This window comes from Sceloporus occidentalis, unplaced genomic scaffold (genome assembly GCF_023333645.1).
Source record: "Sceloporus occidentalis isolate IW3139 unplaced genomic scaffold, rSceOcc1.0.p SCAF_54, whole genome shotgun sequence".
Lineage (NCBI taxonomy): Eukaryota > Metazoa > Chordata > Lepidosauria > Squamata > Phrynosomatidae > Sceloporus > Sceloporus occidentalis.
The window spans coordinates 1,962,878-1,980,207 of record NW_028317034.1 but is presented as its reverse complement, the minus strand read 5'-3'; positions in this window follow the sequence as shown (position 1 = coordinate 1,980,207).

The following is a 17,330-nucleotide window of genomic DNA, read 5'->3' as shown; positions in this document are numbered from 1 at the left end:
ATGACCCTAACTTTCTTGAAGCACCTAACTGCCAGATGCGCTCCTCCACAAACAGAGAATTTGTGCCTCTCATTATAGAGCCAAGAAAACCCCTTGTTGGTTCTGGAGCTCAAAGCATTGGCACCGACTGGAAAGGGGACTGGTCCACTTGGATTCATCAGCGAGAACCACAAACTCCCATTCTGCAAGGTCAAACCTAATGTCAGGATGCACTGCCATCTTCTGCCTAAACTGCTGATCATACTTGAACCAACACTGACCCATATAGACCTTATAAGCCCCCATATCAGATCCAGGAATGCAAAGGGTCCTCAGAGAGTGCTCCTAATCTCAGTTTGTTACCTGTATAAAAAACACCTGTCCACAGAAGCAATCAATCAATCAGATTCCAAACTCTCCACCATGGCCAAGACTAAAGAGCTGTCCAAGGATGTACGGGACAATGGGCCATCGCCAAATAGCTTGGTGAGAAGGTGACAACAGTTGGTGCGATTATTCGCAAATGGAAGAAACACAAAATAACTGTCAATCTCCCTCAGTCTGGAGCTCCATGCAAGATCTCACCTTGTGGAGTTTCAATGATCATGAGAACTGTACAATAATTTATAGTTCTGCTAGTAATTAGGTAATTAGTAATTAGGTATTTACACAAAAACAAGTTGAGATCAGTCTCAGACAGCGTTCTTTCCTTTGCTTTGGTGAAGTCAACAAATTAAATTGTTTGTGTGACATTTTTTTTAACTACTAGACAGATGTGGAAAAAAACCTATCATATTTTCTGAAATGCAGTTGTGAACCTGGGATTTACTTAATGAAACATCATGATCTGCTGGTATTATTGTCATTAATTATATCCAACTCTGATGTTATGATGCAATGAAGATGTATTTATGATCTGAGAAATTAAGTGCTTTAGGGAATACTGCAACAAAATCTTCCCTTCTACTTCTTTTAATATGATCTGTTAGTGTTGTAGCATTGTTACTCATCATGGGATAAGTGCATTTAAGATCAATTAAAGACATGGCCATCCCTAGCAATTTCCAGCCTGCAGCTCCCCTGAACCCTACACTCTTATGCACCCCCACTGAAGGACAGGATTAAGGACTACTTAAAGCCCTTTTTATTTCATCTGGCAATGTGAGACTCAGCATCCTTTTGCCTTCTTTCCTGGCATTGTTTTCCTTAGCTTTACTATTTCTCTTCTCTCCATAGAAAGGTTCATCTCCTCACACATTGTAGTTGCATAACAAATGACCCGGTCCACAATTTTAGTCTGTTCATCTGCAAGAAACACTTTCAGAGCTTGCAGCTTCACAATGCACTTTTTAAGAGTAATCCCCACTGTTTGCAAATAATTTTGTGTGATACTGGTTTCTTTCAGAACTTCATACCAGAAAGAAAGGTAACACAAAAATGAAAAATCACACCCAGCAGACAGCAACAACTGAGATGAACCTCTTGTGTCCACATTTTCTTTGTGATTACATAGGATTTGAAGGGCTGAGGTCAGTTTTTCAAAATTTGCTTCATAGCAGCATAATGAATACTCTATATTGTCTGGGAAAGTCTTTTCACTGTCATGCCTACTTTCTCCACCAGCATTACCCAAAGGAATGATGCTAAAAAGAAGGCATAAACTCTCTCCAAAAAAAGTCCCACAGGAAGCTACACTTCCAAGAGAGTGCACCCCACAAAGGTTTAAAAAATGGTTTGCACATGGCACAAACAAAGCCTTGGGATTAATCTATTTTATTTTTGTATAAATGCCAAAAGCTTATGTCCATTCCATCTTTCTTCAATGTTTTGAGATATTTTCTGTGAGCCCAGCAGAAGTTTTTCCAGCAATAGGAAAGAAGCCCAAGAAAGATGCATTTACTTCAACATAGTCTACTGCAATAAGGACATATCTAGACACTTCACACATCTGATCAGTGTGGGACACATCAGGGGTGCTGTCAAAAAGAATCCCAAACTACTTTGCTTTTTTGATATCTGCCACTATTTTCTCTTTCATATGATTCTCCAGAAAATAAATTCATTTGTTCTGAATGTTTGGAGAAAAATTGGAGATAATTAAATGTTCCTTTAACACTGGATCATAATTTAAGAGCAATTCTACCAATTTCAGGAAGTTTAATTTTTTTGCTGATGACATGGTTTCTCAATGACCATCAGGTAGATTCTAGCGAGCCAGAAAAAAAGGTTATAATAGGCGATGCAAAATATCCCTCCATGTCTTTTTCATTTTGTTGTTAGACGGACATAATCAAGGCATTTTTGTAGCTTCAAACCTGCTCTTAAGGTCTTCCATTTCTCCAAGCATGTAAGATGTTTCCTAGAAGCTTGTGATCAGACACCACAACGGTTACTTTTTATGAAGAGCAAAAAGTCTGCAGCAAAAAAACAAAAAAGCAGAGTACACCATACACGTTCTAAGAACTTTCTCACCATTTAGCAGATCCTTACAGAACCATGCTGTGTTCATCTGTTGACCATATTCCTTTTGATTTCTCTCCTTGCCTTTGAACAACACTGAAATGCCCATTCCTATATTGGAAACGTTCACTTCCCCTCTTAATGAGGCCCAATCTTCTTTGTCATCTGGAACTGGGTCTGGCCAAACAGCGACATCAAAATAAACTGATAGTCTACCAGTCTCTTCTTCTTCATCATGAGAATCTGGCTGGTGCAGACATCTGCTGGTGTCTCCTTCCTCTACATTACTAATAATTTGATCTCCTCCAATTCTTGTGCTTTTACATATGAATCTCAAGAAGATACTTCTGGTGTTCCCCCCCTGGATTCACTAGATTGAATGTCTTCAGCACTTTCTCCTACCTCAATAGATGTTGAGAGTACCACATATTTTAAAAACATATTTTAAAATTGATCCCGACATTGCTTCAGTTGACTTTTCTCTTGTCTTCTTCAACTTTCATTGCTCAAACCCACTTGGTCAATTTCACGTCATACTGGTGTTTTCTGAAAAAAATAAAAATATTTCTATTGTTTCTCCAACATAGATTCTTTTTAATTGATAAAGTTTCTACAAAGACCTGACAAGTGAGTGAATAAAATTACAAATTTAGTACTGGCTAAGCAGCTAAAGACTCTAAGAACAGGAGTCACCATAAAACCTCTTTCTCTTTTCATTTAAGCATTTGCATATATAATGTCAATGTTATGTCTAGTCATGATTTTATACTATATATACATATGGTACAGCATAACTGCTATCATTATATCCTGAGGCAGACATTGAAAGTGTTACAACTTAACTCTTATCACTATATACTGAGCCAGACATTAATGGTGGTACAGCATAACTGCTATCATTTTATCCTGAAATATATAATTAAATATGTTATATATTATATACTGTTATATATTATATACTGAAATATATATGTGGCTCTATTATTGTCATTCTTTTAGTTAATACTTTGCTACCTCACTTAACCAAGATAAAAGGTCTGAGTCTTCTCATATAATGCCTGATGAGGATGGAGAATATATGGCAAGGGAACATTTCTCCATATAGAATCTCTCCAGATCCTTCCAATTTTCAGGTCGACATTGGCGGACTCTCCTTTTCAGTTCACCTCACAGGTTTTCTATAGGGTCCAAGTCAGATGACTGGTATGGAAATGGTAGTACATTGATTTTGTGGCTAGAAAACAGTCACCAGTTAATTACCAGTTACAGTTATTTTTCCATATGGCTACCTCTTTGTATGCACCAAACCCTCCTCTGGTGTTCATTGCCAAAATCTCTATCTTGGTTTCATCTGACCATAGAACCCTATCCCACATGAAGGTCCAGTGGTGTCTGGCAAACTAAAGATGGTTGAGTTTGTTTTTTGTGTAAGAGTTAAGGGTTTTCTTGAAACCCTTTCAAACAAGTTGTGGTGATGTAGGTGATGTTGAAGGGAATTTGGCCTATGTGTTTCTTAATATTTATACCCCTGTTAAACAGGAAGTTATGGTTGAAGAATTTCATGTTTCTACAACCAGGTGAACTAAAAATGTTAAATATCAATGGGAGTATACTTCAAATATATTTTTCTCATATGGATTCATAGGAGTCAAAAATGATGCCACACAAATATTTCACAATTTTTTGTATAAACGTGTGTTATGTTTGCAGTTGTTTGATATCCACGAGAGCAGAGTATTTTTTTTATATTTTGTAAAGAAAAGATCATAGGGTTAGAGACAGTTTTTTACAGAATTCTTTGCTCATATTAACCAAGGCTGCCAAAATTAGTGGAGGCTGCTGCAGTTGTGAATGAAAAAGGCCACAAAAATGCATTTTATGGCCTATAACTAATGTAGTAACATCAAGAAAGACTAGCTAATTACTTTTGCCAATCAATGTTAGAGCAGCTAGGTTTGACCACCTATGTTTCTGGAAGATATTTGGAAGATACCAGCGCAAGTGGAAAATGCTTGACTCAGTTGTGTATTTTGGTGAAACTGTGGCCAGACAACCTGTTCATAGCTTTATTGCTCACATGCGCACCTGTAATAGAAATGTATTTAGCCTAAAATACCATATAATATGTGCACCTGCTTGATCTTTAGTCCCATAGCCATTTATATAAAACAGAGGTTTGTGCAGAGGGACTTCTTTCAAATAAAAAAGAAAAACTGCACACTGAAAGGAAGATGAGAAATATATAATTGAATTAGTATTTCATCAAATCATAAAAGTGTTTGATATGTTCACATCAGATTATGAAGATCTATGCCAGAGAAACACAGCCATAGGGTTATTCGGCTCTAGTGAATTAAGATTACATCATACCTTTTTGAACAATATAAAAGAATATTATTGTGGCGATAGGCACTGGATCTATCTATCTATCTATCTATCTATCTATCTATCTATCTATCTATCTATCATCTTTTTAAATCAGAGTTACCATGTTGCACTAAACTGCAGTTATATGTGAATTTCCTTAACATGCAGAGGCAGGCTAGCCGGGGGGGAAGAAGGAGTGAGGGAGTAAGTGAGTAGGTAAGTGAGTGAGAAAGCAAGGTAGTTAGCAAGGGAGGCACTGTGTGAGAGTGTGTGTTAGCATGCGTCTGTATGTATAAGTGTGAGGAGTGTGTGTTAGCATGAATGTGTATGTGTAGGTGTGTGAGGGAGTATAATGCAAGTGTGTATTTGTTAGCATGAGTGTGTATTTGTTAGCATGAGTGTGTGGTAGATGGAATGTGTGTTAGCATGAGTGTGTATGTGTAAGTATGTGTGTGTTAGGTGAGTGTGTATGTGTCTGTTACCATGAGTGTGCATGTGTAAGTGTGTCTTAGCATGAGTGTATAAGTCTGTGTGAGTATGTGTTAGTGTATGTATGTTTATGTTAGCGTGAGCGTGTACGTTTGTGAAAGTGTGTATAAATATGTTTGCCAGTGTGTATGCTAGTTACCAGGGAAGGGCAAGGCCCTGATGGGGCTACTTGACTTTGCCTGTCTCCAAAGAGTTCCAGCCCTCTCCTGTTAACATGCAAGTTTGCAGTAGCATTATTACACAAGTTGGAGCAAAACTGCAACTTTGAAGTACACTAAAGATTACTTGCTTGCTTAAACAATTACTTAAAACTGGCATGCACTGCAGGGCAGTTGAATTGATTTGAGTTGAAAAAAACCAGGGAAACTTAAAAAATTGCAAGCATTAGCAACATATTTTGGTGAATATGTGAGTTGTTTTTCAAGTGATAGCATGCAAGATCATCCAGTACATAAACCAAATGCCTTTTTATTGAAAAAAAAAATGAAATTGAACGTTAGAGCAGCAGAAAGCAACATTGAAATAATTTATATTTCTCCAAAGCATGTTGTTCAAAAAAACTTTGTCTGGTCTTTTCACTGAAAAATAAATTTTACTACCCTTTTGAATTAAATATTTGAATTTCACCCAAGTCCTCTGAAGCCAGGAATTCTTTAATCTCTTGCTTGAACCCAAAGGATTTAATATGTGTAAAAAATCTTTGGCCTGTTTGTGACCGTTAAGGCCCGTCGTTTGGCACTTTCAAGTGCATTAGTGTGCTCTGAGGACTTGGTCAAGAACATGCATGTTCAGCACTTGTAGATAACTATGATGGATCCTTAAGGTCAGGAGGCAGCTGGAGGTGAATGGTGAAGCAGCATATCCATTGAAACAATGTCAGGATGGTTGTATAAAAGGCGACACCAATCAACAGAAACCAATTGAATCTCCAATGAGTTGCTATGAGATAACACCACTTTTAAAACCTTTCCTGAGGATCACTATTTATACATGACACCCATAGATTCATCTATTGAAACCTGAAATAAAAAAGTGTACATTTATTTTGTTAAGAGAAAAAAGTATCAAAACACAACTGCCTTATAATGAAATCTAGAATACATTTTATGCACTATATGACAATCACAATGTTATTTGTAGAAAGGAGTGGAATTTCTAGGGGGTATAAAACATTTATTATGCCTATGTTCTATAAAACATGTTTGAGCTTTGTAAATTTTTTCATTGCCAGTGCCAGAACAACCGTTGATGGTTTTATATGATTTGCCATGTCACAACTGTTTGCCTTTAACTATTTTATTTTTACTCTCTGAGTCATTTAAACTTAAAAACATAGAAACCTAGAATTTGACAACAGATATCTATTCGGCCCATCTACTCTTTACATTTTGATATTGTCTGTTTACGATAACCTTATGCCTATCCTCATGTAGCTTTAACTTCTAGAAATTCTACTTCTCCTGGAGGGCTGTTCCACGTATCCAACAAACCATGTTAGAAAACTTGAATAATGTATAAACAGATATCAATCCTGCTACATCTTACATTCTGATTGCCACACCATGTAAGCTATTTAAACTCCTTTGAGCAGGGCCAGGGGCGTACCTAGAGTATTTGGCACCTGGGGCGGATCCTGTATGTGGCACCCCCCCACACACAAACACTTTAAAACTGCATAGCTTCTACCGTTATATACCGGCGCAGACACTGAAGGTGGTACAGCATTACTGTTATCATTATATACTGAGGCAGACATTGACGGTGGTACAGCATAACACTTATCACTATATACTGAGGCAGAAATTGACGGTGGTACAGCATAACACCTATCACTATATACTGAGGCAGACATTGACGGTTGTACAGCATAACACCTACCACTATATACTGAGGCAGACAATGACGGTGGTACAGCATAACACCTATCACTATATACTGAGGCAAACATTGATGTGGTGTAGGCCTACCACTTCATTAGTAGTAGGGATGCACCAAAATGAATTCTGGACTGAAACTGAAAATGCAGCATTTACCTGGCCGAAACCGAATATGACCCCCCCACACCATAAAAAAAAAATGTAACACTTTTATTTAAAGTAAGTAACACACCAAAATAGGACAAAACAATTAAATAACAATATTAATATATATATATATATATATATATATTTATATGATTGTTAACAGCAATCACATTCCTATCATGCCCAGGCATACCCAGATTCCAGGATGTACTCGCAGACTTGGCATGATAGGAGTATGATTGCCCTATCTACCCCTTCTCACTCCCTTCTCCCTATCTACTCCCTATCCCCCGTCTCACTCCCTTCTCCCTATCTACCCCTCCTAACTATCTACCCTCTCCCTCTTTGAAGTTCACTTACCTTTCAGGAGTCCTGCGGTGGGGGTGCAAGGCCTCTGTCTCCCAGCTCTGCCACTGTATGGAACCGTATAGAGTGATGGGAGTTATGATGTACTTTAGAGCATAATTATATAATGGAAAAATACATTGGAAATGGTACAGCATAACACCCATCACTCTCACACACTTACCAAGCCACACCAATCCACACATATACCAATCCATACATATACCAATCCACACATATACCAATCCACTCTCACTGTCACTGTCACTGTCACTCTCACTGAATGCTTTCCTACCTTTCCTCTTTTCTCCTTACAGCAGTCAGCTGCTTTTCCTCCTCTTCGCTCCTCTTCAGTTCTTCTGTCTTCTTCCTGTTCAGAGGGCACGGACGGCGGTGGGCGCGGCTTCAGTGTTGTGCGCCGGGATCTGATAACAAACCCCGGCGCACAGCAGCTGTTGCCGCGCGGATCGCAAGGGAGCGGTATCGGAGGTCTTTAACAGACCTCCGGCTCCCTTCAGTGATTTTAAGCCGGGTTCAAGGGAGATCCTTGAACCAGCTTAAAATCACTCAAGGGAGCCGGAGGTCTGTTAAAGACCTCCAATATCGCTCCCTTGCGAGCCTGCTCCTCCAGCGGCGGACATTACTGTCGGTCTCTGGAGGGGTGCCGGGTGCCGGCAAGTTGGGACCCCTGATGAGCGGCACCCAGTGCGGACCGCCCCCCCCGCCCCCTGCTAGGTACGCTACTGAACAGGGCCCTCCTAACCTGTTGTTTCTGTAGGTCAAATTGTTATGTTACATATTACTTATGTCCTGTCTACCATTGTACAGCGCTACGGAATTTGATGTCGCTATATAAAACAACAAATAATAATAATAATTTCCCTATCTTTTTGTAGCATCTTGTCTGATTATAACCGGTATAGAAATAGAAATAGCTTAGCTTTCAGTGTTGCTTAGCACCTAGACAGTATGGAGTATTGTATATGGTGCCTGCTGGAATATTTGCGTATATACATGTTTATTTTGTTAAAGTTAAAAAAGAGAGTTCTATGGAACTTTTTATATGTACTGACCACTTCAGACAGGGAACACCCCACAAGAGTTGCAGTTTCGGAGATGCTCTGACTTTAAGGATGAAATGTTCACTTTCTGCCTAATACATCCAACCCACAGACAGATGCCATGATAACAATAGTAATTCACTTAACCTGTCAGTGGCCATAATGTTATGGCTGATTGGTGTATATTACATTTTTGAGCTTTACGATATGGTCAGATGGTGCAGCATTTCTTCGAGTAGTTGGAATAAGCATATCAGTCAAGGGGCAGGTAGGTAATTTGGGGGGGATTAAATAAAAAGACAGGGTTTAATTAATAAGAAGGCCTGAAGTAAAATGTTTTTAAAAAATAAGAAACATTTCCATAAATGGAGGGGTAAGGGATATTCATTAGACTTGTGCATTCAGATTCATACCAACTTTATTTGTCTATATCGAGCATACCAGTCTTTCATTACAAGCTTTTTTGACACCCTTACAACCTGTTTTGCCACTCGTTAATGAGGGAAGGGAAAGTACATATCAGCGATACATTTGGTAAAATTAGCCAAAAAAAACCAAGCTGGTTTCTTATTGAAGGTCATGGCTGTGATTGATGAGTACAACAACCACACCTTAGTAAAGTGTGGGATAAGCAGTGGCGTCGCTACAGGGGGGCAAGGGGGGGCAATTGCCCCCCCTAGGTTAATCCTTGCCCCCCCTGTGCGACTTTAAATCCCGTCTTTTTTATTTATTTACTTATTTTTAACGCGGAGGAGAGAGAGGGTGCGGCCCGCGTAACATCGGCAACCAGGGCAACCGATCTTACGCACCTCGAGCCCTGCTACTTACCTGTGGGAGGGTCTTCTGTACTGCATAGAGGAAGCGGAACCTAGCAGAGTTCACGTGACATCACATGACTCTGCTCCAGTCCTGCTTCCTCTGTGCAGTACCAGAGAATGCAGAGGGAGGCCGCGCCCTCTGCTGAAGTCTGTGAGCGGCATTGAGGAGCTGCAGTGCAGGTAAGGGGGTGGTGAGGGTGTTTGAATGAGTATGCGTGATTGAGGGAATTAATCTGTGAATGAATGAGTATCTGAATTAATGAGTGTGTGTGTGATAGCATGGCTGTGTAAGTGCTGGAACCTAGGCATGATGGGACTGTGATTGCTGTTAGCAATCACACTCCTATCATGCCAAGTCAGCCAGTACATGCTGAAACCTAGCTAGCTGCCCCCCTTGTGTATTGATGCTGCCAGCAGTATGGGGTCTGCACATCATTTACAGCCACCCTGTATCAGCATGTACTGGCTGACTTGGGATGATAGAAGTGTGATTGCTAACAGCAATTACAGTCCCATCATGCCTAGGTTCCAGCATTTACTGGTTGGATGTGTAAGTGCTGGAACCTAGGCATGATGGGACTTTGCTGTTAGTAATCACACTCCTATCATGCCAAGTCAGCCAGTACATGCTGGTACAGGGTGGCTGTAAATGATGTGCAGACCCCATACTGCTGGCAGCTTCAATACACAAGGGGGGCAGCTAGCTAGGTTTCAGCATGTACTGGCTGACTTGGCATGATAGGAGTGTGATTGCTAACAGCAATCACAGTCCCATCATGCCTAGGTTCCAGCACTTACACAGCCATGCTATCACACACACACTCATTCATTCAGATACTCATTCATTCACAGATTAATTCCCTCAATCACGCATACTCATTCAAACACCCTCACCACCCCCTTACCTGCACTGCAGCTCCTCAATGCCGCTCACAGACTTCAGCAGAGGGCGCGGCCTCCCTCTGCATTCTCTGGTACTGCACAGAGGAAGCAGGACTGGAGCAGAGTCATGTGATGTCACGTGAACTCTGCTAGGTTCACTTACAGCCACCCTGTACCAGCATGTACTGGCTGACCTGGAATGATAGGAGTGTGATTGCTAACAGCAATCACAGCAAGCACTGTCCCATCATGCCTAGGTACAAGCATTTACTGGTTGCCTGGGTATGATAGGAGTGTGATTGCTGTGTGGGCAGTGTGGATGCCAAGGCTGGCTTTGGGGTGTGCAACCTGTGATCTATGCCTGTAATTTAGGGGGTTTTAAATATACCTTTTAATGACGTGTTTTTATGTGAATTCCAATTGATCTATACCTGCAAAGCTGGGTTTTTGCGTTATTCTGTAGATCCATATCTATATATTTCCATACATTATTTATGTATAGCTGCAAATACAGTGTTTGTATGTCTTATTCAGTTGATTAATACCTGCAATGCTGTTTCCGTGTATTTATTTGATCTATACCAGCAATGCTACGTTTCATATACTATTGTATACCTGCAAATACAGGATTTGTATGTCTGATTCTGTTTATTTGATATATACCTTCAGTGCGGAGATCACAAGTGAATTTCAGTTGATCTATAAATGCAAAGCTTGGTTTGTGTGTTAATGTGTTGATCTATACCTGCTATCGGCAACTGGGGCTAATATTAATATATATGGGCAGCAGGGGCATCAATACGCAAGGGGCAAAAACAATAAGGGGGTATAAACGACAATGCAGTGTGGAAAATCCATCCTGATGTAGACGTCTGTGACGTAGATTGTGTCCTGCTGTTTGTGTGTTTTTTGTTATCAGTGTAGCAGAGCCTGTCCTCAGGTGTGTGTGTATAGGTGTTGGTGTGGCAGAGCCTGTCCTGGTGTGTGTTTGGGTGTTGGTGTGGCAGAGACTGTCCTGGTGTGTGTGTTCAGTTGTCAGCAGTGTTCCCTCTAAGCTGTGCGCTTGTGCGCACGCACATATCAAGTTTTTCCCAATAAAAAAAAAATAAAAAAAAATATTGTTTTTTTGATACTTTATGCTGCGCGGATATTGTGCGCACAAAATTTTGGCTCTGGGAAAATTTTTGCACAAGAGAAATTTTCTGCGCACGCCACCTAAGAAAAATTAGATGGAACATTGGTTGTCAGTGTGGCAGAGCCTGTCTTGGGGTGTGTGTGTATAGGTGTTGGTGTGGCAGAGCCTGTCCAGGTGTGTGTCTGGGTGTTGGTGTGACAGAGCCTGTGTTGGTGTGTGTGTTTGGTCATCTGTTTCCTGGCACTTAACTTACAGTAGGAATTATTTAATTTATATTTATCCAGAGATAAAATGCCCTCCTGAAGTTGTAGTGACTTCAGGGGACAAAAAACGTTCAAGGCCCTGAAATCATTTAGTGGAAAAGTTATTTATTGTGTTATAATATTTATTTCAAGGATTAGTCGCACTCAATTGTGGATTCAGGATTCCCATGTTGAATGATCAAGTATTATTTTAGCCCAATAACAAAGGTATAATTCCATAGCACATTACTTTTGGAAATTATGAATGCCCCCCCAGTTTGACTGTGGTAACTTGTGTTCCCCCCCTATATATTGTTTCTACAGTCGCCACTGGGGATAAGTTTGAGAATGTGGGAGGTGAGAACACTGCAAGCTGTAAATTGTATCATAAGGAAGTGGGCCTGGGTAAAGTGTAACGACATCTCGCCAATTCTGATATGAACCAATACTTACGCACATACAGTGAAGGAAATAATTATTTGATCCCCTGCTGATTTTGTACGTTCGCCCACTGACAAAGACATGATCAGTCTATAATTTTAATGGTAAGTTTATTTGAACAGTGAGAGACGGAATAACAACAAAACAATCCAGAATAACGCATTTCAAATAAGTTATAAATTGATTTGCATTTTAAACTTTGTGACAAAAAATAGTTATAGTTCAAAGGAAATAGTTTTAAAACAGGGCAGATTTAAGAAACAATACACTGAAAAATTAAGAAAAAGGACAAAAGATATATAAGATAAAAATATAATCAGTAGAATAAGAGTAAAAAGGAGTCTTCAAAGGAAAGGAAACAAAAGGGACCTTAGATGATTAGAATTAAATGGGGCATGTTTTACATCAGTGGGTTTAAGTGTATCCTAAGGGCCTACTTCCTTGACATCATGAAGAACCTTAACAATTGAATACTTGCTTTCAACATTTAATCCTTTGTAGGCTTTTTTTAAAGCAAGATATAGTAAGGTATTTTTTCATAAATGGATGGGATGGGTACCCTGGATCAGTGTGACTCATGTCTGGTGATCACTTTAGAATAACATTTAATGCCAAAAACTTAATTCAATATAATATTAATAACATATTTATATCCACATATTTTTTATTTAATGGAAGTATTTAATGTAAAAAATGCTGAACACAATTTTCTGTGGACTAAACAGAATTAAAAAAATTATCTGGTTTCTACAATACTATCAACGCTTTCAGCTACTTGGAGGTGAATATGGCCCAATAACGAGATCGAACCATGCACCCCTGACCCTCTGTTCAGAAGGAAGAAAACCAATTTGGCTAGTCTCCAGTATTTATATACCCAAATTACTGTATTGGAATGGTCACACAACAAAACACAGACAAGAAGACTTCCTGGACCTTATCTCCTTCTGAAGTGAACTGTCCTCCATTTTAAACTCCCAAGCAGGCATCTACAGGTACTATACTATAAACATGGTGATAAGCCAGGTCAAATACCTGACTTGAGCCTTATGCAAACAAAGACAATAACACTTTTCCAAAATCCAGGACTGGTCTGGAAATCTTTGTAGACTCCCCACTGGCACCATGAACAAATTTGTCGCATACTATACACAACTTTATAATCTTACCCCAAAGAGGACATCGACTGTCCTAGACCGCAGGAAGACTAGGATTTCAGAATACCTTGCCAAGTATTTACATCATAAATTGACCCCAGAAAAAGTGTGGAGGCTCCAATTACAGGGCCAGGAGGCCTCACGCTTCGCTATTACAAAATATTCTTCCAAATTTTCTATTATTTTCTATAAACACCATCTTGGAGGGTAAACCATACATCCTTCTACGTTGATGGACAATATTTTGCTTATACCAAAAATAGGCAAGAATTGTGTTTTCACCCAATATCCCTACTCAACATTGATTTCAAGCTGCTATCCAAGGTCCTAACGACCAAAATATGGCCCTTTCTCCCCCATCTGATCCATCGTGACCTAACAGGCTTTGTCCCTGGCAGAGAGGCTAGAGATAATTTGATCTGCGCACTGAACTTGATTCACCATGCACAAAAATCCAACAACTGAACCATCCTTCTGTCGAAAGATGCTGAAAAAAGCTTCAGGCTGGATTGGTCCTTCATGTCCCGTATGGGATTTGGCCCCAACATCAGGACATGGGTGAGCGCCCTCTACTCCTGCCCATCTGCCAGGCTGAGGATTATCAGTGCTCTGAGGACACCCTTCAAGATCACCAACGGAACCAGACAGGGGTGCCTCCTCTCCCAATTACTCTTTGTTCTCTCTGGAACCCTTTATGGAGACTGTACATCCAAATGTAGACATCACCAGTATTAAAATCCGCAATTGCCAGCATAAGGTGCTTGGCTATGCAGACGACCTCCTCTTCACTATAACCAACCCAAGATTATCTTTACCTTTCATACTACCTGAATTCCAAACCTAAGGCTGTCTCTCAAACGTAAAAAATAAATTATGCCAGGTCAGAAATTGTCAACATAAATCTACCTACAACTTCAAATGATGTAAAGAGAAATTAAAATACCTAGGCATGTGGCTCACTGATGTCCTTACTTGTTTATACAAATATAAGTTTTTCCCGCTTTTAACTAAGTTGCAATCAGATATACCTCTCTTGGTTTGGAAGAATCAATGTGTTAAAAAGTAATGCCTTACCGAGACTCCTCTATCTATTTCAAACAATTTATATGGGCACAGTGGAAACCCAGAATTACATTCGATACTATGACTCTACCCAAGATGAGGGGATGAGACTTCCTTGCCCCCAAACATACTTCCAGGCTTGCCACCTGCTAAGAATTTTAGAAGGGACTATTCAGGCACCCCATAAACCTTCGGTATAGCTAGAATCCCTTCTTACCAAGATACCACCCAGGAAACCTATTCTGGTTACAACCCTGCCACACAGCTCCCTTGGTGAGTGATCACCCATTGACCTCAGCGACCCTGCTGGTTCTGCACTCCACCAAAAACACCATCTTACTTCTTTTCTGTCCCCTCTCATGTCGATCAGGTGTTACCCCTGGGACAAGGACAGGGATTTCTCCTCTGCTCAACTCCAGAGGGAGGTTCCCAGATGTCAAAATTTGTTGAATGGGTAATTGAAACTGCTGGGAGCACTCATAAATCAGACACAATCTTCTTATTTGGATTTCTTCTAATACCACCAACTTTGTGACTTAATTCGCTCAATACCACAAAAGCATGCTCTTGGTAGGACCTTTATTTTGAAAACTTTATGTCGGAGAACAGCTACCTCTGCACCGAGTCTCCCTCTTATACAAATTATTACTTCAAAGGTCCCCAGACTTGTTGCCCCCAATTTACAAGCACATAGCAGCAGTCCAGACTTATGAACAAGAGCTCCCTCTTATAAGTTACCTTCTCAACAGAACTCCTTCCACTGGAAAATCAGGAACATGTTGGAAATATGGGTCTGCCCCAGGAACCACAATACATATATGACAGGAATGCTCTAGAATATCACCCTTCTGGAGAAGCATACAAGACACTACAAAACACTTTATGGACTACCCCCCACCGTTCTCCCCAGATGCTTATTTGCTACATCACTCCACCAGATCTCCAACTATAAAAAATCTGTTGCCAGGCATTTATCGAACGTAGCAAAAGCTCTAATACCTTTTGCGCTGGGGAGATTCAAGCTCCCCCCTACTCTCCAGGAATGGATCTCACAAGTTGAACAAATTTATACACTGAAGGAGCTTACAATGATGTCAGATGTCCAAAACATACCACATTAGAAAACCTGGTTCTGTTGGCAAAACTTCCTGAATGATCTGCAAACGTGACAACTAATGGGAAATTGAATTTGTAAAGTCTGTCTGGGGGGTGGTCCTCAAGAGATCTGAAATCAATAAACTTTGATATTTGAAGCACATACACCAACTACTTTGGTTGACCTGATGGGTGCATTTTTGCTCAGGGGTTGTGGCTCATCAACTTTGCTCTTGTTCTAGAGGAGCAGTGTTGGTAATGTGCAAACATGCTGTGTGGTATATGTGCACACTGTATATGTGACAATAATGACTTTGACTAAGCAAGTGAGAACAGTCCCAGGAGCCAATGTATATGTTTATTCTACAAATGGGTCTAATCTAACCTCCTATGTAACCAACTCACCATAACCATAAAGAAAGTATAACAGCCTCCAAGATCTCCACAGTGGAACAGCCTTTATTGGTTTCAAACAAAATAACCACCAAACCCCATGCTGGTTCCCAATTAAAGGGTGTTTAACTGTGAAGATCTACATCCTGTTGATGGTTGGATCCATGCATTGGGGTCCTGTAAGTGCTTTCTATAAGCACTGCCCTTGTGTGAGAGCATATATGCGAGTGCTGTGCCTTGTTATATGAGTCTCCATCTCCAGCTGTGTGTGTATGACTGTGAATATTGTTGTGTGACTGAGGGATATGAGCTGTGTCAGTGTTTGTTTGTGAGTTGTGTAAATGGTGTTAGATTACCTGTCAGGCTGAAATTGTATTTTTATGTAGTTATGCCTCAAATAAATAAACATGGCTGTGAATTATTATATAGAGTACCAAGTGCATTTACATAAGTGTGGCCCTTTAAGCACAGAAAGGTAACTAACCAGTACCACATGTACCACAGACAAAACAAATCCATACCTGGGAACTTACTAAATGAGCCTACCCTGAGACTCTAGAAATCTTAACCATTTACTAGCCCATTATGAAGATTATATATATATAGTGACTAATCAAATGTGTTAACCAAATGGCTTTAATACCGGTCCTCGTTGAGACCCTGACTTTACATAAACACACTGATAATTGAGTCATCCTCATTCAAACTGGAATAACATTCACAACATACTGGTAGCAAACACACCAATTGGGAGTCTTATATACGATACAGTGTAGATTTAGAAAAGGTAATTTGGTATTATTTTAATAAATTAATTTGAATACCTTTGAATTGCTATGATCTACATAAACAAGCTTCTATTAAAAAAGTAGCACATCATAGAGATTATTGCATTGTCAGTCCTAACAACATATTTGTTTTCTTCTTACTGTCTAAAAAGACAGCTACTTGAATTTTCAATAAGTAACATGAAAACAGCGGCAGGGGGGGCAAACATTGATAAAACACTGGTTTTGGGCTTTTATTGCTGCATTATATAGGAAATGGCATGGTAACTTGCCATTGGTAACGCTTTGATGGTATACGCTTTGATGGTCTATTTGACTGTTAAGACTATTAACCTCTTCTGCTTTTACATAGTGACATTTACTGGGTTTATATTTGTAAAGACATTCTAGGTTTCCTGCAGCTGACCTTTTACTATGTTATAATGTGTATGTGTGTACATACTGTACAGAGCTTGAACTTGTAATTAATACGAAAAAAAAATTGTTTTTTTATATTGAATAATAATTTGAATAACATTTAATACTACATTGACATAATCTGGACAATATTAAATAACTTTTATTTACATTTAATTAAAACAGTGCAGAGTTT